The 22,563-nt window shown below is 38.5% G+C and overlaps 1 protein-coding gene across 2 annotated transcripts in view; it reads left to right on the top strand.

Annotated features, from left to right (window-relative positions):
• The first annotated feature begins 9,208 nt into the window (after window positions 1–9,208).
• VPS54 (VPS54 subunit of GARP complex) overlaps window positions 9,209–22,563 on the top strand; it is a 109,961-nt gene continuing 96,606 nt past the window's right edge. For both annotated transcript variants that reach the window (XM_043468876.1, XM_043468874.1), the window contains exon 1: window positions 9,209–9,342. The gene's annotated coding sequence lies outside the window, so the exon portion shown is untranslated. The remainder of the gene's footprint in view (window positions 9,343–22,563) is intronic.

Raw genomic sequence — 22,563 nt, 5'->3', positions numbered from 1 at the left:
AGATATTTTACTTCCTGGTAGATGGGAACCAAAATGACCAGACAGTTGCACGAGAACAAAATGTATTTTGGTATCCAGGGAAAATCCATTATGTAATTGCAATCTATTGTTATACTAATCTTTTACTTTGGATTATGTTGTGAGATTGTCCTGTTTTTATGATACCAAGTGGGGTTTTTTGGTCTCTGTTTATTTTGCTTCCAAAATATTTCCTGTTTGATTTTTTTTTCTCTGTTTAAAACTATTACATTGTGGTATAAGAATTTGTATTCCTGCTGCTGAGGGGGTTCTTTCTGAGTGATGGCTGGTATGGAGTCATGTACCCAGTTGAAGTAGAAGGTGGTTCTTGAAGCAATCCATTGAGAGGCCAACCATGGCTTCTGTTTCTCTGAAAAATGTATGGTTTCTAAATCACCCATAATTTTTCCTTGAAAAGTCTTAAAGAAATTTCTCCTTAACCTAGGAAACTTTTAAGTGAAAAACTTTTTTTTTCTTATAAATGTTTATCCATTCTTTCTTTTCATTATAGAATTGCATATTTAAAAAATTATTCCATATAATTATTACTTAAAATACTCCAATTGTAAAATAAGGCAAGACTGTCATTATCTAATAAATTAATAGTGACTTACAAATATCCTGAGCCTTATAACATATCAGTTGCTGCTGCTGCTTCTAAGTTGCTTCAGTTGTGTCTGACTCTGTGCGAACCCATAGACGGCAGCCCACCAGGTTCCTCCGTCCCTGGGATTCTCCAGGCAAGAATACTGGAGTGGGTTGCCATTTCCTTCTCCAATGCATGTATGCATGCTAAGTAGCTTCAGCTGTGTCCGACTCTGTGTGACCCTATGGACAGCAGCTCACCAGGCTCCTCTGTCCACAGGATTCTCCAGGCAAGAATACTGGAATGGGTTGCCATTTCCTTCTCCAAACATATCAGTGGCAAGCCTTGAAAAAACATTTGATTAATTGGTTACAAATTCTGCTTAATGTATGGAAAAAAGTGGTTTATAAGCACTAGTCTGCCTTTATCTTCTGTTCATTATTTCAACAAGTATTTATTGAACTCTCAACTAGCACCAGGCATTGTTCCAGGTATGGGGAGGGGTAAAGTGATAAGCAAAACAGATAAAACTCTCTGTCGTCATGGGGGAAGATAATAAATAAGTAAAATATATGGGTGGGTTATATGATAATAAAGACTAAGGAGAAAAAGTGGAAAAACACATAGGGCATGGTGTTGCAATAAGAGATATGGGTGTCATAGACTGTCTCACTGAGAAGGTAAGATCTGAATAAAGACCTAAAGGAGGTGAGCAAATTAACCATTTGGATATCTGGGGGAAAAGATATCCAGGCAGATGAAAGAGTAAGTGTAAATGCTCTGAGGCAGGGTAATGCCTGGCATCCCAGGAACAGTGAGGAGCCCAATATGACTAGAGCAGAGTGGGAAATGGGGGGAGCAGGAGGAGATAAAGTTAGAGAGCTAAGAGTGGGAAGAGATCAACTAGGAGCTTGTCAGGACTTTATTTTTTACTGTGAATAAGATAGAGCCACTGTTCTAAGCAGAGGAATGACATGACATGACCTGATTTAAGTTTTAGCAAGGTCAAACTTGGAAGAAAAGTTATGACTAACCTAGACAACATATTAAAAAGCAGAGACATTACTTTGCCAACAGAGGTCCATCTAGTCAAAGCTATGGTTTTTCCAGTAGTCATGTATGGATGTGAGAGTTGGACCACAAAGAAAGCTGAGCACTGAAAATTGATGGGTTTGAACTATGGAGTTGGAGAAGACTCTTGAGAGTCCCTTGGACTGCAAAGAGATCCAACCAGTCCATCCTAAAGGAAATCAGTCCTGAATATTCATGGGAAGGACTGATGCTGAAGTTGAAGCTCCAATACTTTGGCCATCTGATGTGAAGAACCGACTCATTTGAAAAGACCCTGATGCTGGGAAAGATTGAAGGTGGGAGGAGAAGGGGACGACAGAGGATGAGATGGTTGGATGGCATCACCGACTCAATGGACATGAGTTTGAGTGAGCTCCTGGAGTTGGTGATGGACAGGGAGGCACGGTGTGCTGCAGTCCTTGCACAAAGAGTCAGACACAGCTGAGCGACTGAACTGAACTGAACTCAAGGTCAAACTGATTATTATGTTGACAATAAGCTGGTGGGGGACAAAGGCTAGGAGACTTTTGCAGTAATCCAGGCAAGTAGGATCATTGCACTACGTAACTCCAAGAAGCATCATTCACCTGTTATGCCTGTGAATGGTGCTTCCTGTAATGAGCAGTATATAGCACAACAGCTGTAGTTTGTGGCCCATAGGCAAGATGGCTTGGACCAGGGTGGATGCAATGTGAGTAGTGAGAAGTGTTCAGTCAAGATATATTTTGAAGATAGAACTAATAGGATTTTTTGACATGGTAGATGTGGAATATGAAAGAATCAAGTATGATTTCAAGGTCATCCATTAATTTCATGAATTATTATTATTCATTAAACTAAATGCCATTTACTAAGGGGGAATAATTCATATTTATTTTTTAATTCAACAAACATTTATTGAAAGTCTACTTTGTAGTACATTGTTCTAGATTCTGTAGGATATTTGGAAAGTACAACAGCAGCAACAACAGAAAATCCTGTCCTGGAGACTTTTATAACTAGTTTGTTACACAAAGCCTCCATAGAGAAAAGAACCAGTACTGAATAGAGCAACATAAGAAAAAAAATATTATAATGGGATGGATTAGATACTATATATATAACTACTTCTCTAGGGAAATGGTCCAATTTGAAAATAATTTTACATTTGTCAGGATATGGCCATATTTTTTATTGCTATATTCTACTGGGGCTTCCCTGGTGGTTCAAACAGTAAAGAATCTGCCTGCAATGCAGGAAACCTGGGTTCAACCCCTGGGTTGGGAAGATCCCCTGGAGAAGGAAATGGCAACCCACTCCAGTATTCTTGCCTGGAAAATTCCATGGACAGAGGTGCCTGGTGGGTTACAGTCCATTGGGTTGCAGAGTCAGACACAACTGAGCAAGTTTCACTTTCATTGCTACATTGCTATTCAACAATTTACTAACTATTTTCTGATATTAAAGGACTCATGTGTTTCCTGTTCCAAATGCAAATAGATATGCTCTATGGTTGACTCCTGTTCCAGGAGGAAGTATAATATATAAAAGACTTCATGTCTGAGGTAGGAATTATCTGTTTCACATGCCCTTCTCTTGTTGATGCCTTAGATTACATTCCTCACAGGTTGGTTGAGAATTCACAGTCTTACCTTGGCCCCTAGTTCCTACTTGTCCAATTTCTGACTTGCAAATTTTCATACTTCTGACCACCTATCTTTCTTGTAGCCCTTTGGTTTACAAGCAGTTCTGAGATCTTTTGACTTTTCATGCCTTACTTCACCCACTTCATTCATAGTCAAGTCTTGCTGCTTCCTGTTCTGTGGTTTTCATTAACACAGCTTTCCTAATAAGGATGAGATAGTAAAGATTATAATAATGGGTAGGATATCTAACGTTTTCAAGTACTGACTATGGGCTAGCCACTATGTGATGCTATTTAAATATATTTTAAATATACTTTAGGAGGTCTGTGAAGTGGGTACTATCATTATTACAATAAGGAACTGAGCTTTAGAGAGCTTAACATGCCTGAAGTACTCAGCCAGAAAGTGGCAGAGCTAAGATGCAAACTCCAAGTGCATGAAGACTACTATGTAAACATGTCCTTCTGTACCATATGCATATTTAATATGATTCGGGGTGGGGGGGAGGAAGCCAATCCCAACAAAGTTCTCTAAAATCTCAAAGCCTCCATGTTTAATAATTATCTTTCTAATATCATGGATTTATCCATTTTAAATTTTGCTTAGTTGAAGTTAGGAGATAACATTTTGCAATATAGTCCTATTTTTAAAGGTATTGATACTAGTTTTGTATGCCCCTAAACACAGGTACAGATTTTATTTTCTTGGGCTCCAAAATCACTGTGGATGGTGACTGTAGCCATGAAATTAAAAGATGCTTGCTCCTTGGAAGGAAAGCTATGACAAACCTAGACAGTGTTATTAAAAAGCAGAAACATCACTTTGCCAACAAAGGTCTGTATAGTCAAAGCTATGGTTTTTCTAGTAGTCATGTATGGATGTGAGAGTTGGATCATAAAGAAGGTTGAGCACTGAAGAATTGATGCTTTCGAATTATGGTGCTGGAGAAAACTCTTGAGAGTCTCTTGGACAGCAAGGAGATCCAACCAGTCCATCCTAAAGGAAATTAGTCCTGAATATTCATTGGAAGGACTAATGCTGAAGCTGAAACTCCAATACTTTGGCTACCTGACGCAAAGAGCCAACTTGTTGGAAAAGACCTTGATGCTGGGAAAGACTGAAGGCAAAAGGAGAAGAGGGTGGCAGAGGATGAGATGGTTAGATAGCATCACTGATTCACTGGACATGAATTGGAGCAAACTCAGGGAGACAGTGAAGGACAGGGAAGCCTGGAGTGCTGCTGTTCATGGAGTCGCAAAGAATTGGACATGACTTTGTGACTGAACAACAGCAACAAACACAGATACACACACACACACACACACACACACACACATACTCTGAACACAGGCGAACAAAGTAGCACCTGAAAGTAGAAATAACAATGGGAACTTCTAGTAGACCAAGTTCAAAATTTAAAAAAGGAGGGAAGAGGAAGAAAACTAGCAAGTGTGTTTTGAGTCTTTCATGTTATCAGTTACTGTGTTAAAATGCTCATTTAATCCTTATAACTTTATTATTATCCTCACTTTACTCAGGAGAAAAATAAACTGCCAAGAAAATATTACTGCTAATTGGCAGATGAAGAAATAAAGGATTAGAAAATGAGATCAAAATCACATAAAGTGTCAAAGCAGAGCTGAAAACCCAGACTTAAATTACAAATTGTTGAATTAATCACTGCAGGTGGTAGACAGATTCCAGGGTAGCCCCATGATTCCCACTTCCTGATAGTCACAACTTTGTGTAATCCCCTCTTTTTTGAGTGTAAGCAAAACTTGTGACTTGCTTCTAACCCATAGAACATGGTGAAGATAGAATATCATCATGGTGAAGATAGAATATGATGCTAGGTGACTCTCTTTAGAGAGTTTAGAGACCCTCCTTGCTGGCTGGATGAAGTAATCAGCTGTAGTGAGAAAATGTATATGGCAAGGAATTGCAAGAGGCCTCTTAGGAGCTGAGGGCAGTCCCCAGCCTGCAAGAAACTATGGTTCTCATACAATCGCAAGAAAAGGAATTCTGCCAACAACATGTATCACCTTGGAAGCAGATTCTTCCCCAGTCAAAGCTCCAAATGAGAACACAGCCTGACTGATATTTTGATTGCACTCTTGTGAGACCATGAGCACCAGACCAAGCTAGGCTGTGCCCAGACTCCTGATTCACAGAAACTATAACATAATAAGTATGTGTTATTTTAAACTACTAACTTTGTGGTAATTTGTACACAGTAACAGAAGACCATGCTACCTTGGTTTTCCCTATCTTGGAGCACAGTAAATTCTTAGTAAATGGTAGTTGCTATTTTTATGGTAATCAAATGAAAATTTGGAATATCAGCATGAAAGATAAATGTAACAGGGCAGTTTAACAGAGTTAAATAATTGTTTCCAAAGTAATCAAGCAGCTGATTTAGAAGATGCAAGCAATGATGATATATTGAAAAATTATATGAGTCCCAACAATTATTGAGTGTATTATTATCACACGAGCTATCATAAGATTTCTGTTGCTTATCCACACATTTAGTTTTAATATCTTATACCATACTCAAAGTAAACTGGAAAGTTTTCCAATAGTCCCACATTAGATATGAAGAGATATTAAAACATAGTTTCAAGTTTTATCATGCTATAAATTGTGACTTTAAAACACTGTTACATCTTAGAATAGCTGAAACATGATGGATCAAATAATTCAGGGCATTGGATAAAAAAATCAAGCCTTGATGAAATTACTACCAGCATAATACTTTTAGTGCTTGAATGCATGTTGACTTTGTACCAATGGTAATTTATATTCATAGAAAAACACACAATGTAATTATACACATTTAGGGGCTTCCTAGGTGGCACGGTAGTAAAGAATCCACCTGCCAATGCAGGAGACACAAGAGACCAAGAGACGCAGGTTTGATCCTTGGGTTGGGAGATCCCCTGGACTAGGAAATGGCAACCTACTCCAGTATTTGTGCCTGGAGAATTCTATGGACAGAGGATCCTGGTGGGCTACAGTTCATGGTGTAGCAAATAGTTGGACATGACTGAGTGACAGCATGCACACGAGTATGAGCTATAGAGTAAGTTAGAAAACTTGAATGGGTTTCCATTTGATAGGTTTAAGGTTTGCTGTTTAGAAAAAGAGCTTCCCAGGTGGCTCAGTGGTAAAGAATCTTCCCCAATGCAGGAACCTTGGTGGGCTACAGTCCATGGGGTCGCAGAGTGGGACGTGACTGAGTGTGCACACACATTGTAGAGAAAAGAGGGGCTGGTGCTCATATCTAACTAAACTGAAAAATTATTTTTCTGATTGTTCCTACAACTATGTTCCCTTCCCCTTCTGTATTTATATTGGCATATGAAAGTATAGTTTCTGTCAAGTCATTAAACATGGTATTCACTGGCTGAGAAACATGTTAGTCTCACAATTGCCCCATACACAAATACGTGCTGAACATATAGCAAACATAACAGGCCTTTCATAGGTGTTGCAGCATTAGAAAATTTGCCCGTTCTCCACCTAATGAGAATATCTGACCCCGGGGACTATCACCATTCACAATTCTCAACAGGTTTAATAAAGATAATGCCAGATACACTGTTAGTAATAGGGTAGCTAAATATCGCCTTGATATTTGCTTCATTTGAGGGCAATAATGGTTTCTATCAGTTTTTCTTAATTTTCTGTGATCTGTGCTTTCTGGAAATTAATACTAATTACATACCTTTACACATTTGTTTTCAACTTGGCTTTTCTTTTTAATACTGCAATGATTTAAGGGATAACAAGTGAACATATTAATCTGAAATATACCTACTTCTAAATTAAATTCCTTATCCAGTTAATAGTCTTTTGTTATGTTTTTGGCAAACCTGATTATCAGCATTTAGTTTTAGATTTAGATTCATGATTATGAACTGTTCTGTGGATTAGTAAAAATAAAACCATGCTGGATCCCTGAAAGAACTAAGTGCAATACTCAACATGTATTTTCTTCCTATGGTTTGTTATCTACAAATGGATGATGAGGAAAGCAAACCTGTGTGTCTTGTGTTACTGTCTGAGAGATACTTCATAGCTATTCTCTAACCCAAGTGCCAACTACGGCAACTTGGAATCTTTTTTGGAGCAAGGTCGGGTATAAGTGCAAGTATTTTTTAAAAGGCCAAACCACTGGGTATAAGGCAGCTTTGAACTACCGTTGGTTTCCTGATGTGGTTTCAAAATATAGGAACCTGTTGCATCCATTTCATAGTATAATCTATGAACTGATTCTAAATTTAAAGTGAATTATTTTCCTTTCTGGCCTTTGGTGAAATTTGGTGAGTCTTTCCTTGTGTAATGTATGTAATGTGTGTAATGTAAACTCATCTGGTTTTATCCAGGATTTAGGAGGGTTTCTTTATTATTTTTATAGCTAAATTTAGTTCATATTGGAGATTATTGTTCTCATTCTCATTACAGAACTGTAGAAAATTGAATTTAGAACAATATAAAGTAAGAATTTCCTCTCAACTATTTTTGTTGCTTTCTTCTTTATTGTCCTTCCCTTCCCCCAACTTTAGCTCTTTAGTGGGTAAAATACTATTTCACAAAGAGTTATGTTTGCAGTTTTCAAAATGACTTCTTAGAAGTGAAATTGGAAACTTTTTTTTCAGTCTCCAACGGTAAGAGTTACATTTTCACTTTTGATTTGATAAAACACACAGAACACACTATGTGATAAAATAAGCATTCAAAAGGCCCCTTTCTCTTTTTAAAAAGTATCCTGACACATTCTCTTTCTTGTGGATTCTATTAACTGGATTAATCTTAAGATCACCAGCCCTCCAAAACCAGGCTAAATTGGGTAACTGTTGAGAATCATAGTGAGGAGGTATTAATAATACACACATACACACACTCTTCAAGTATTTCAGTCAAAGAGCTGGAAGAACTGATTTCACGGCTAGAGAAGTGTGATGGGTACCTGAGAGAAGGCCTGCAACTAGGGCAAAACCTGGGATTTGGTGGGAGAAGGCCTCCATAGGGAGTGCACTGTTTCGAGTCCAGTGGATTGTTGGGGAGGGGGTGACCTTAAACCTTTCAAAGGACACTTAACCGGGAAACTCTGAACAGCCTTCATTTTAAAAGGGGTGAAAGGAGAGGTGGAAATATTGTGGAAGTACCTACTTTAATAGGTGCTGGGTGATTGAGGGATGTTTGGTGTCGGTTGCTCTAGGGGTTGGGCGAGGGCCACCCTGAGGGGTCGCATACCGACCCGGGAAGGCGGCAAGCGGCACCTGGCTGCAGCCGAGAGCACCTGGGGGTGGGGGAGGGGTCGCCGGGAAAAGTCGAGTTCAGCTTGGGTTTCTGTCTCTGCCTGGGGGTTATTAGAGATTAGAGGAGGCGCCGAGCAGCCGCGCGGGGTATTCCCCGCTCCGGGGTAACGCCGGCGGCGCCCGCGCCAGGCCCGGCCCTCTCCCGAGACGGCAAGCGCTCCCCCCGGGCCCGGGCCGCGGCCTCCCGCCCCGGTGGAGCCGCGCGGTGGATTGTGGGCTGGGGGCTGCGGAGGCCTCGCGGCGGCCTCCGGCGCTGTCTCCCCTGGACCTAGCCAGACCGAGGCGGGCGGGCGGGGTGAGGAGAAGCAGTAGAGCAGGGAGCAGAATCGCTAGGGGTAGTGGTCGCGGCGCGGCGGCGGCGGCGGCGGCGGCGGCTCCTCTGGAGGCCGGGGATGTGGGAGAGGCGGTGGCAGCAGCGGCGGAGGCGGCGCTGCGGACCCGGGGGAAACTGCTGGCTGACAGGACACCCGGGAGAGACGTGAGGGAGCCGCCGCTGCCGCCTCTCACCCCCGAGCGGAGCGGGGCTCGAGAGGGCGGCCCTGTGCTCCCCCGGCCGACTGGCCAGCCGGCGCGGGTCCGGGGCGGGAAGCCGGGCTCGGGCCCAGCCGGGCTCCGGGCGGCGGCGGCCGCGGAGCAGCAGCCTCGGCGCGACGTGGAGGCTTGGAGGCGGCGGCGATGCACTAGGCCTCGCTCTGGGGCGGCTGCCCGGGACCCGCAGGTAGGTGTCGGGCCGGCCCCACGCGGCCCCCAGCGCTTCGCGGCCCACCCTCGCCCCGACTTCCCGTGGAGGGAGGACCGAGACCCCACCCCCTCTGTCTCCTCCCAGGCCCGAGCCGGCGGAGTTTCGGTCACAACTGACCAGCGCCGAAGCTTCCATTCCTCCCGGCCACCACCTCCTCCTCTTCTCAATCTCCCGCCGGGATCCGGGCCGGCAGCTGTACTCTTCGCCCCTAGCCGGCGGCTGCGACGCCGCTCTCGCCCCTCTCGCCCCTCTCGCCCCTCTTGCCCCTCTTGGGATTTCGGCTGTGGAACTTCCACCACCCTCCTTAGACGCTCCCCCCAAACTTTCCCTTTCTTTTTCTAGCCGGGCCCTTAAGCCGCTTTTTGATCCTACTGGAATAATTTAAATTTAAAAAAGTCATTTTTCTTCCTGGAGATGGCCAGCCCAGAAAATAACTCGGTGTTTTGCAGTTTGGCAGTTTAGCTCGCCATCATTTTGCTCAATGGTTAATTTTCTTCAGTTATACGTCTTTCCGTCTCTGCATTGATCAGGCCTTAACTGCCCTCCTGTCGTTGACAGGGGAACTTTTGCCTGCCCATTATAATTAACACTTGGTCTGTTCGTGTGCTGAGTTTGGGATGGTATATTTAGAATTTTGGCTGACCCGGGTTGCAGTTTGTTTTTAAGAGTTCCCCATTAACTAGCTTTATTTTGGTCTTTATTGAAGCTCTCTTTACTTTCGAAGAATTCAGTTGGAATGTTTTTGTGTTTTGTTTTTAATTGGTTCTGTGTCTGATTTGTCAAACCCCAGGGCAGTCTTAATAGTAAATGCTTTAAAATGGCAAGTGATGTCATGATAGTGTACTGAGAAATGTTACTGTGGTAACTTAAATTGCAGATTTTGACGGACATTCAGGTTGACTTTTATATCTGATGAAGTGTTCTATTTGGAAAAGTAGCTTGAGAGCCTTAATGACTTCTAAGGTGGAATGATGGGATTTGTTTGATTGCAGTCAGATTCTGATTTCCTAGAAATAGGTATTACTTGATTGTTCATCGTTGTCATCATTGCTTATGATAGGTTTTGGTAAAAATCAATGTGTGCAAATTTTGGGTGCTTGATAGTTGTGGTCTAAGGGATTAGATGTTTGCGATTTTATTGTGATTTGGCTATTTTAAAATGATACTCTGTTAATTTCAGAATTATTGTGTTATCAGGACAGACATTACAACCTGAGGATCACTTTTAAAAGAAATTAAAAATATCTCTATGGTTTTCTTTATAATGAGTGCGCTACAACAAAATTATAAAGACTGTCCCTGTTTCGTTGTCAATGATGATATTAATGTATTTTGGTCTTAGAGAGGTATTGTTACCCTAACATTTGGCTTTCTGAAATGTTTTTCATTGCGTTTAAGGTATCCAAAGTTTATTAGGAAAAGATGATTAAATTTGTATTTGTTTATTTTCTGGAAAAGTTAATTTCTGGATAGGTATTAAGTTTTTATGTCAGAATTAAAATCAAATCTGACACAACTCTTGAAATGGGAAACTTTGCAGAATTTGTTCTTAATGACATTCTTTTTGTATCAATAAGAGTTAATTAAAATTCTTTTTCTGCTTTAAGCTTTTTACAAACTATTGAGTAAAGTACACTTACTTAAAGTATTAAATTCATCCATTTTTAGGTTATTTACATAGTTGTGCAACCATTACCATAATCTAATTTTAGAACATTTTCATCACCCCAAAAAGAAACCTCTGCCCATTAGCAGTTACTCCCCATTGTCACCACTCCACCCTACCTCGGGACCTAGGCAACCACTAATCTACTTTCCATCTCAATATTTGCCTGTTATGGTTCACTCATATATACAGTATCACTCCCTGAAAAGTTTTTCTTTTAAAATTAATTTCCATGTTTAAAATAGTTTAAGTCAGGAAATAATCAACTGATCACTGGTATTAAAAAGTGATATTTTAAACAGTTGCCATCCTGTTTGGTTGTATTCATCATAGATTACTACTGGAGAAAGAAAAAAGTTAGCATGAATGACTTCAGTGATCTGAGGGAGGTGGTTTAGTCAGCTGGGAATCAGTAGGTAAAAGTTGAAGGAGTGTTTTTGCCATTGGATGTTAGAGTTGAAAAGATCTTAAAAGTCATCTGCATACTTTCTACTTCCTTCACAAATAGATGGCAGAAACCAGATGAGGAAATCTGGAGTGGAAGCTTGAATCTCTAGGACACATGACTCAAGAACCACAGTGTGACCATGTAAAGCAAGAAATGGGGATTTGCAAGTTAGAACTGTTAAGATCTTTTGTGTATATAAGTATGTACGTATATATGTATGTATGTATTTGACATTTTACTAGCAGAGTAGTCAGAGAACTGGACATTTCCCCATCTTTGGGATGGAGGGAGGAAGGGGACAATGCATGCGATTCATGTTACAAAATCCTATAAAATGCTTTAAGCTAAAGGAGGATGGCATATACATTATTTAGGTATCTTTTTGTACTGTTACCATCTTAATTTTTAAAAAACCCATATTTTAGAAACACAATTTAAAAAAAATTAGGGCTGGTTGGAGGCCTCCTGTTTCAAGACCTAGGGCCCTAACTTTTAAATCAGAGGGGCAGTTTTGCCCTCCAAGGGATATTTGCAAATGTCCAGAGACATTTTTCCTTGTCACAGCTGAGGGCTGGGTGCTGTTGGCTTCTATCCAGGAATGTTGCTAAATATCCTATAATGTGCATGACATATCCTACTCCACCCTGCCTCCCCCTCAACCTCCTGACACACACAACAAAGAATTATCCGACCCTAAATATCAGTAATGTTCTAAATCTGTGGTTTGCATGATTCTCGAAGGGGCCTGAGCTAATGTTCCTGACTTCCACCAGATGGGAAAATATTCTCTGGCATTGTTTGGTGGGTAAGATTAAACTTTAGGTCCTCTGGCAATTCTCTCTCTTTGCAAGAGGAGGCAGTGAGGGGAAAATCTGTGACATAATGCAGATATTTTTTTAGTTTGCTTAGTAGTCTTCAAATCTGAAGTAAAAGAATTGATTTCTGTCTGAAAATGGCAGCCTTATTTTATTGCAGATTTGAGCTATTATGTTTTGACTTGTTCATTACTGGTACATAGGTTTTTGAATTGAAAATAAATAGTATTTTCTTTACCTAGATAATTTTTTTTCTGGTAGCTTCAACTGCCAAGGAAGAGAAGTAAGCTGTGTTTTAATTAATTAATAATGTATATTATGATGCAGAAAAATTCAAAGCTTACTCATGAATCTCATCATTTTTTTCTTATTGGCCCCACTTTAAAAAAAAAGTATTTATTTTTGGTTGTGCTTGTCTTGATTGCTGCATGCAGGCTTTCTCTAGTTGCAGTGAGCAGTTCTGCTCTTCACTGTGGTTCTCAGGCTTTTCTTTGCAATGGCTTCTCTTATTGTGGAGCATAGGCTCTAGGCGAACAGGCTTCAGTAGTTGCAGAATATGGGCTCAGTAGTTGTGGAGCATGGGCTTAGTTGCCCCAACGGCATGTGGGACCAGACCAGGGATGGAACTGGTGGCCCCTGCATTGGCAGGCAGTTTCTTTACCACATTCAGAGTGAAAGTGAAAGTGTTAGTCATAAGTCTTGTCTGACTCTTGGCGAGCCCGTGGACTGTAGCCTGCCAGGCTTCTGTGTCCATGGGATTCTGCTGGCAAGAATACTAGAGTGGATAGCCATTCCCTTCACCAGGGTTCTTCTGGACTTAGGGCTCGAACCTGGATCTCCTGCATTGCAGGTAGGTTCTTTAACGTCTGAGCCACTGGGGAAGCACCCTTTGCCACAGTACCACCAGGGAAGTCCTAGGCCTCACTTTTGACTCTTATTTAATTTCTTTGTAGCAAGTTTAATTTGGTGATGAAAGGAGATTGAAAAGTTGGAATCACTTCTGTTATTTACCAGCCTTATGACTTTATTAGATAAATTACTCAATCTTTCTGAGCCTTAGTTGTCTCATAAGGTAGGAATAGTGGTAATTTTTGTGTTTTAAAGTTACTGTGAGAATTAAATGAGGTAATGTGTTAAGATGCTATGTCAGCTATAAAATACTATATGAGTTAGTTACTGTACCTGAAACTAATATAATGTTATATGTTAATTATGTTTCAATTAATTAAAAAAAGTTACTTGTTTCAGAAGATTCAAATTAGAAAGGGATATAGATGGTGCTGAAGCAGGAATATAGAAAGCAAGGCAGAGAAGTAACTGCTGAAAACAACGTCTTTAGGGAGAAGAGAGTTCTAAAAATATATTGATAACAAACTAGTGAAAGAACTAGTCAGTTCAGTTCAGTCACTCAGCTGTGTCTGACTCTTGGCAAGCCCATGGACTGCAGCTCGCCAGGCTTCCCTGTCCATTACCTACTCCCTGAGTTTGCTCAGACTCATGTCCATCGATTTGGTGATGCCATCCAACCATCTCATCCTCTGTCATCCCCTTCTCTTCCTGCTTTCAATCTTTCCCAGCATCAGGGTCTTTGCCAAAGAGTCAGTTCTTCACATCAGGTGGCCAAAATATTGGCGCTAGTATTATCACCATAATTTGAAGATCTTTCACCTAGGGGCAGACTGACTTCCTTCAGTAGCATCTGAGGGTATCACCATAATATAAAACAGATTATTAAAATGGTGAAATTGAGTTATCAAGGAAAGATTACCTTGTTTTCAAAATATGCTGTTTGAAAAGCCATTAAAAATGTATAATTTAAGAATTGAAAATTTCAGAAGTGCCTTATACAAAAAGTTTTGACCTTACCAAGAGTAAACTATAGTTATCCTGGCTCATTTCCCTTATTGGGAATAATTCCTTCTGCCTTTATTTATTATTCATGCCTTTCTTTTTTCTAGAAGAATTTTTCTACCACTGGTAATTGCTCTTCACATGTGAGGATTTAATTGAAGACATAGGGGTTTTAAACCTATCCACTATCTGTAAAATCTCATTTATTTCTAGATTTGTTCCTTTATTATTTTTCAACATCCTTTTTTATACAATAAAGAGATGTTTTGATTTTTCTATATGTTTAGTAGTCCATGTTGTACATTTAGAGTTGGATTAACTGAAATACTTGAAATAAATGGGAGAAATGTAATCTTAGAATTTTGTTAAACTGGTCAGTTTTCCTTCACAATCATACAAAAGTAAAACTGCAGATAAAACAGTGTTCCAGCTATCCAGTGAGATTTTTTTTAGACAGCATGAGGGTAGAATGGTTGGAGACAGTATTCAAAATAAGTCACGTTGTGGTATTGGTAGGATTTTTTAAAAAGTATGGTGAACTTTAATGGCAACCCACTTCAGTATTCTTGCCTGGAAAATCCCATGGATAGAAGAGCCTGGCAGGCTACATACAGTCCATGGGGTCGCAAAGAGTCGGACACGACTGAGCGATTTCCCTCTCACTTTCACTTCATGGTGAACTTAAAAAATAATCAGATTGTAGGGAGTTCCCTGGTGGTCTAGTGGTTAGAATTCCAGGCTTTCACTGCTGTGACCCAGGTTCAGTTGTTGGGGAACTGAGATCCTGCAAGCCACAGCTGGCGTGGCCAAAAAAAAAAAAAATCAGATTGTAGAAAGTGGGGGTAAATTTTCATGTCATAAATGCTACTGATTTGAATAATTTATGTTCAATTAGTTAGCTTTTTCATTAAAACTAAGTTCAGAGATTGGGTGTTTGTATATGAGTATTCTAATACATCATGTTTTATAATGTTTTTCTCCTGTGGAGTGAATAATTTTGAAATCATATTAGTTATCAAGAAAGTTTGTGACCTGGTTTGTTTTGTTTTGTTTTTCAGTTTGGCTAAATAAAATCCTAAGCTAAAGGCAGTGTCAGTTGGAATGGAGAGCAAGGACTGGATTTGTGATTTAAGAGTGGAGTCCATAGGACAATTAAAGTTGGTGTAGAAATTGAAGAATGTAGAGAGGTCAAAGAGTTAAGTTGGCCCTATTTGTCTTTAGCTTGGTAAGCAACATCAGTTCAGTTCAGTTGCTCAGTCGTGTCTGACTCTTTGCGACCCCATGAACCACAGCATGCCAGGCCTCCCTGTCCATCACCAACTCCCGGAGTCCACCCAAACCCTTGTGCATCGAGTTGGTGATGCCATCCAACCATCTCATCCTCTGTCGTCCCCTTCTCCTCCTGCCCTCAATCTTTCCCACCATCAGGGTCTTTTCCAGTGAGTCAGCTCTTCGCATCAGGTGGCCAAAGTATTGGAGTTTCAACTTCAACATTAGTCCTTCCAATGAACACCCAGGACTGATCTCCTTTAGGATGGACTGGTTGGATCTCCTTGGAGTCCAAGGGACTCTCAAGAGTCTTCTCCAACACCACAGTTCAAAAGCATCAATTCTTTGGCGCTCAGCTTTGTTTATAGTCCAACTCTCACATCCATACATGACCACTGGAAAAACCATAGCCTTGACTAGACGGACCTTTGTTGGCAAAGTAATGTCTCTGCTTTTTAATATGCTGTTTAAGTTGGTCATAACTTTCCTTCCAAGGAGTAAGCGTCTTTTAATTTCATTTCTGCAATCACCATCTGCAGTGATTTTGGTAAGCTACATAGATGGTGTTATTTACTGAGCTAGATAGAGAAGGAAGGTAGAGAAGGGTGGATAAAGATAGTGAATTTAAGTTTTGGATATCTTGACTTTTAGGTGTCTCTGAGACTTGCAGGTAAAGATACACCCAGTAAGCAGTTACAAATTTGGGTATGGAATACTCACAAGCAGTTAGAAATAGAGAAAGATATAAAATCCATCCAGTTTTCTCCATCTTCTCTACTATTATCTGAGTTTAGGCTGTTGTCATCTCTCACTGTTTCTCTCACTAACTATTCCTATTTCATCTCTTTTAGTCTTAGTCCTCTCCAGTCCATTCTCAGTGTTACAATCAGTGATCAGTGATCTTTCTTAGGGAAAATTTGATTATGTCATTCCTCAGTTTATTTCTGTGATTTTCTTTTATCCTCATGATGAAACTCATATTCCTTATTGCTTTAGCAGATTTATAAATTCATTTAAGTTCTTTTCCCAATTTATCTCTCTAGGCCAGTGACTCTCCACAACTCCCTGCTCCCCTTAAATAAACAGATTGAATTACTTGTGGTTTCTGACACTTGGCTCTCTCTTCCCTCCAAACCCTTGTACTTATTATTCCCTGTTCCTTAAGGGTTCTCCTTATCACACTCTTTCTCCCCTTCATCCAACTGACTCATTTCTGCTTATCTTCAGTTTTTAGTAAGCCTTCGTTGGTCCATTGATTCATATTATTATTACTGAAAAGTTTTAAACTCACAAAAAAGTCAAAAGAATAGTAGAATGAACACACACACCTTTTGCCAAACCTGGTAACAGGATATGGATATTACAGTGCTTCATTCTGAATACTTAAGCGTGTATCTCCCAGTTACAGAGAATGTCCCTGTAATGTCTCTTACATAACCACAATACCATCATGATACCTAATAATACCAACAATTGCTCAATAACATTATTCAACATATAGTCCATACTTAAATTCTCCTATTTATTCCAAAATTCTTTATAGATTTTTTTTCTCCCTTTAGTGCAAAATTGAGTCAAGTGTCATATGTTGCATTTGGCTTCTATGTCTCTTCAGTCTTTCTCAGTCTGGACTAGTCTCATGGTCTCCCTTTCTTGGGTTTAGCATCTGAAAAGTAGAGGTGTTTGTCCTCAGGTATATTGCATATTCTGAATTAGTCTTTTTTTTAATTCAATTCTGGTAGAATATTTCTGATGATAATATAAAACAGGTGATATATATATATATATATATACACCTATCACTTTATCACATTAGGAGACACCTAATACCAGGCTGTCCTCTGTTGGTGACTCCAGCTTAATCACTTGGTAAGCACTGACAGATCTCTGCTATTTAATACATGATTGACTTTGTGATATTTTGTGGCCATGTAAATATCATGTTCCTAACAATCTTTTAAACTTATGGTTTTAGCATCCCCATTAATCACCTTTGCTTGAATCAGCCATTGCATTGGAGAATTACAAATAGTGATATTTCTATTTTTTTCATTCTGTCTATATTTATTATCTTTGCTGACTTTTGAGAGCAGTGAGAGCAGGAAGGCTGAATATTAGCAACTGAATTTAGAAATCAAGGCATTTCTCACCTTTTCTAGAGCCAAGTAAGTGGTGAAGATGAAAGGTGGATTGCTAAGGAGGTAGACAAGAAAGAGAATAGAGGTTTGCCAGTGAAGAGATAAGACGAGTTAGCTTGAATAGATAGAGCTGAAGGAAAGAACTTTAGTACTTGACTTTTTATTTTTTAATGAATTGGTGAAATTGACAATAGGAGAGTCAGGAAATAATTCATAGAACAAGGTCTTGGAGTGGAGAAAGATGAGATCAAGAACAGCAGGTTGGGGGATTAGCTCTGGAAAAGAGCAGACATCTTATACTGTACTCAGAAGGTTTAGGAGTTGTGTATAGGTGAGAATTAGGTATATTAGGGTATGAATGGAAGAAGTCATATCTGAGGACCTTGTTTTATTGATATGTGGTAGATAGTTACTTTTTGAGCATGAGATTGGAGGTAAGCTAGGGAACATGAAAGTAATGAAGTTTGTTATAAATACTGTGGGAATTGGGAAAGAGAAGTGCTTGAGGATAAATAAGTGAAAGGACTGCTGAGCAGAGCCTCATTTGAGATTGGAACTCATAAATATATAATCCGCATGTTTTACATAAATTTTCTCTGACAGTATTCTGCAACCAGAAACAAAAGCAAAGACAGATTGTAGTGAAGATGGATGAGCAAGGAGAAAATTAAACATGTTATTGACCATGAGATCCAAGCTAAGTAGAGAAGCTTGTAAGGCAGAACTGGGCTAAGAGACCCAAACAGTGGGGAGAGGTATAGAGGTAATACCAAGCAGTAATTCATTAAAATGCTATTTCATTGTTGGTTTGGGGTTATAGTACTAATGAACTTCATAGTTACAGTTACTTACTTTATACCTCAAACTAACATTTAAATATTTTCATTCTTGAATCACTTACTGACTCACTGCAGATGAGTTTCTAGCTATTTTGCTTTTTTTTCTCTCTAAAAAATTTTTTTTAACAGCATCATTTTATTATGTTTTATAGAGTACATACTTGTTTAGATTATTTGAAGAACCTTCCCTTCAAGGACCTAGATGAAATATATAGTTTATTAAAAAAGATAGACTTAACACTAGATTATTTTTACTCTAGAAAAAAGGCAGGGTAACCCAAACAATGGATAAAGCCTAGTGTCATTTTTGTCCTTCTTGAGAATACATTAATATGTAATTTTCTTTTAGCAACTACTTTCAAGGTAAGGTAGATTATATAGGTTTTATTTTAATTTTACTATTTTTGTAGGTATGTCAATAAGTATCTACTGATTTACATATTTAAGACATTTGTATTCTCCAGTTAACTTTGAATGAGTGATTTTAGGATTTGTTACTCTTTGGCTAAGACACCAAGAATAGAATACCATGTTCTTATCTGATTCACTCTGACAAAATTTTGCTAGTAATACAGTAATATCAATGCTCTAAAGGAGTAAAATAAAGCATCCAAGTTATATTTTGTTTACATTCAACTTTTTACATGTTAGCGACAGATTTTTCACAGTACAGTTATATCATTCAGTTCCAGGCTTATGAACCTTAATTTCAGTGACTGTTATAGTGTGTTTTTTTAGCATATTGTGTGACAGATGCTGGGGAAAAAAGACATTGTTTTTATTTTTAATAACATCTAGATTTTTAAAATGTATTTATGCTGTATTTTGAGGATATTTGTAATTTTATTCCTAATAAGAATGTCACACATTTAATATTACTTATTTCATAGCTATTTAAGAATATGTAAATTTAATATTATAATATTTAAAAAATATTATAATATTTATATTTCTTATCCTTCCAGACAAGATTCTCTCTTATTGTTCCTTTTTGTCACTAAATCAAAAGTAAATAAGGAACTTAAGGAAACACATGTATTTAGAATTTCCTGCAAGGCACAGGGTCTCATAAATGTCAAATGGGAAAGTAAGGAAAAAGCAAATTAGATTAGCGTAACTCTGTTCTTATTTTCTGTGTTTCTTTAGGTTCAACTTGATTTCCCTCAATTTAGAAATACTGATATATGCAAGAAAAAAAATACTTTAATGTCCAACCAAAGATAGATTTGATAAAAATTATTAGAGATTATTTTTTAATCATAGTAAATTTAAAATATCTCAAATATGTAATATTCTAAGAAATGCTTGGCACAACACTTTTGGAATTTTAAGAGCCAATTTCTGGCTAATGGTGTAGTTAAGCGTCTTTCCTTCAGCTAGAACGAAAATAATATACTCCTCTACTATGTAAGATTTATCATCTGACAGAGTCTGGTTTAATCATAATTTTTAAGGTAGCTAAGTTATAAAATATTATGTATCATATATATTATTGCTTACAGTGATCTCAATAATGAAGCTAACTATTAAGCATAAAGATTTGAGCTTTCAAAAAATACTAACAAATTAATGCTGTCATATAAATAAGTACTTGCCTTCTCATGTTGGTGACCCGTTGTAGCATATTTATCCCTCATTGCCGCTCAGGAATTACCCTTTTGCTAAGAAAAATGGTAAATTGTACTAATGAAAATGTATAGTCTTTTTCTTTAAGTAATAATTTTCTACCCATTTCAGTCTTATAAAATTATTTGAACCTAAAACTGCCCTAAAAATAATCCTTAAAAAATTATCAAAGATATTAATTATTGTTGCCATTTATTTTTAATATAAGTGGACTTAAATAATAATTGTTCTTCTAAATAATTGGATCGGTGACTGATGAGAAAAAGAAGACAGAAAAGTAAAGCACTGGGTGCCTGACATGGATGGGAGGCAAAGTGAAAAACTTAGATTTGTTTTTCTTATTTTCTTTCCAGAGAGCTAATGTGCTTTGGGGACAGAGATATGGAATTTCAAATCAGAAGATCTGAGTGCAAATCACATCTTCACAACTAACTAGCTAAATTGTGTGAAGCCAAGTTACTCTTGAACTTGTTTCTCTATCACAGAATAGGGATCACTGTTTCATTCATTTATGGATTCATTCAGAAATGTTTTTCTTGGAAGGTTGTTAGTAGGACCAGCAAAATCATATAAATGAAACTAAGCAATTATGTACCATATAGTGTTTAGTAATTATTATTGTTATTATTATTGTTTTTCTGTTGCTTCCGTCTCCCTTGCCATCATTTCATGGATAACATATTTTCACTGCCCTTTTGATCTTAGGACTTCAGATAATTTTCAGAACTTGTGGTGGGAGTGAGGCAGTCCAGGCTCACCCAAGTCCTAGCTGATCTCCCTGCACATCATGAATAAGGGTATTAGGTAGGAGAGTAGTATGGAAGGCAACTTTTCTGGATCAGCTTGCTAATTTTTTTACTGTTGCTTGACAAAGTCCTGTTTTTCTCAAAGTGGGGCATAGCCCAAGGTGCCTCATAGTCTCTGGGTATAACTATTCAGTATCTTTTCTGCTTCCTCCTCACCATCCATCCCATTCCATCCCCCGGAGAATCTAATTCTTCCTTCTCTCTCATCTCCTTTTTCCACCACTTTTTCTTATTTCTTTTAATCTCACCCCCAATTGATTTCTTGCTGTTTGCCTATAAATGTGCTCAGGTCTCCCATGGCCTAAAAAATTCTTGCTCAACTCTTAATTGCTTTTCTTTCATCACCAAAACTATGTTGATATTGTTGCATTGTTACTTCATCATTTACTTAACCTCTTGTGGTATGGCTCCTGCCCCAAACATTGTCCTAAAACTTCTAATCCAGTTTCCTCTCTGAAGTTTAAAAACCTCCTTGACCTCTCTCTCTGCAGCATGTTGACACTACTGTTCATACTTTCCTTCTGGATCCTTCTCCCTTGGCTTCTGTAGGATGATTTTTCTGACTGCTTTCTTCCTTACCTTTTATGTATATTTGCCCCACTCCTTGCTCTGAGTTCTCATTAGCCCTCTTTTTCGACACTTTCTTCCTTTGTAATGTTACTTTCCTGTGACTAGAATTATTTATTATTCCTGTAATGTGATTGAACTAGGAATGGTGATGCAAAATTCAGGGAAGCAGGATTCTGTTTACTACAAGAGATAATTTTTTTTCCTAAAGTAATTATAGTTGCTTTATAGTAATAATCTGCTTCTGAAGCAGTCACTTCATTACTGACAGTTTTCAAATGGAGGCAGAGAGACCCTGAGTAGAAAGGATTCATATATTGATAAACAGTTGAGACAGATGATCTTTTAAAGTCTGGTCCAACTGTCTCATCCACTCCACTTTCATGGACTGAATTTTGACCATTATTAAGTGTCTTCCAAAAATAGTTTTTCTAGCTTCTGTGCCTCATCATCCCTCTTCTTTCTCACAAACAGTTTTGCTTTTATTTTTTCAAAAATTGCTAAAGTTTCGTCATTATTTTCCACTACTCTCTTTTTCTTTCTTTTGACTGGCATGGCTTTGAGAACCACTGTTGCTTTGACCACTTTTCTGATAGTAAATTCTATCTGCCCGTATTGGTTTGCTTCCTCCACCTCAAACTAGAGGCACTGAAGCAATGGAGGAAGTTTAGAATCCTAAACTTTAATTTTAAAACTTTGTATGGCACAGTCCAAATGTTAAGGCTTAAGATGTTTATAATGATAAATAGTAGTAGTGCAATTATTTGTTGAATGTCTACCATGTGCCAAGATTTACATAGATCATGTAAATTATATTTCATTTAAATGTTACAACATTGCTATGAGGAAGACACTGTTGCTGTTGCATTTTACAAATGAGGAAACTGAGAGCAACGTAAGAAAGTTGTCAAAGGTCACACTACTAATAAATGATAGAGATCTAACTCACTTTATGGTCAGTTTTCTTAACCAATATATTATACTGTGTTATAGGAAAGATAAAAATCTAGAATCAAATTTTAGGATGTCAGGTAATGTTATACAAACAAGGTAACGTATTTTTGACTTAGGTTTTTAGATTGTTGGAACATGAACTTATAAGAAACATTATTAGTGGCTTGTTCGTGCTTACCTCTTTTTCCATTATAGTCATTCATTTGTTCATTCATTCA

The sequence above is a fragment of the Cervus canadensis genome, chromosome 5, assembly GCF_019320065.1.
Source record: "Cervus canadensis isolate Bull #8, Minnesota chromosome 5, ASM1932006v1, whole genome shotgun sequence".
Classification (NCBI taxonomy): domain Eukaryota; kingdom Metazoa; phylum Chordata; class Mammalia; order Artiodactyla; family Cervidae; genus Cervus; species Cervus canadensis.
Note: the sequence above shows the minus strand (reverse complement) of the source record. Positions and strands in the feature narration are given on the sequence as shown.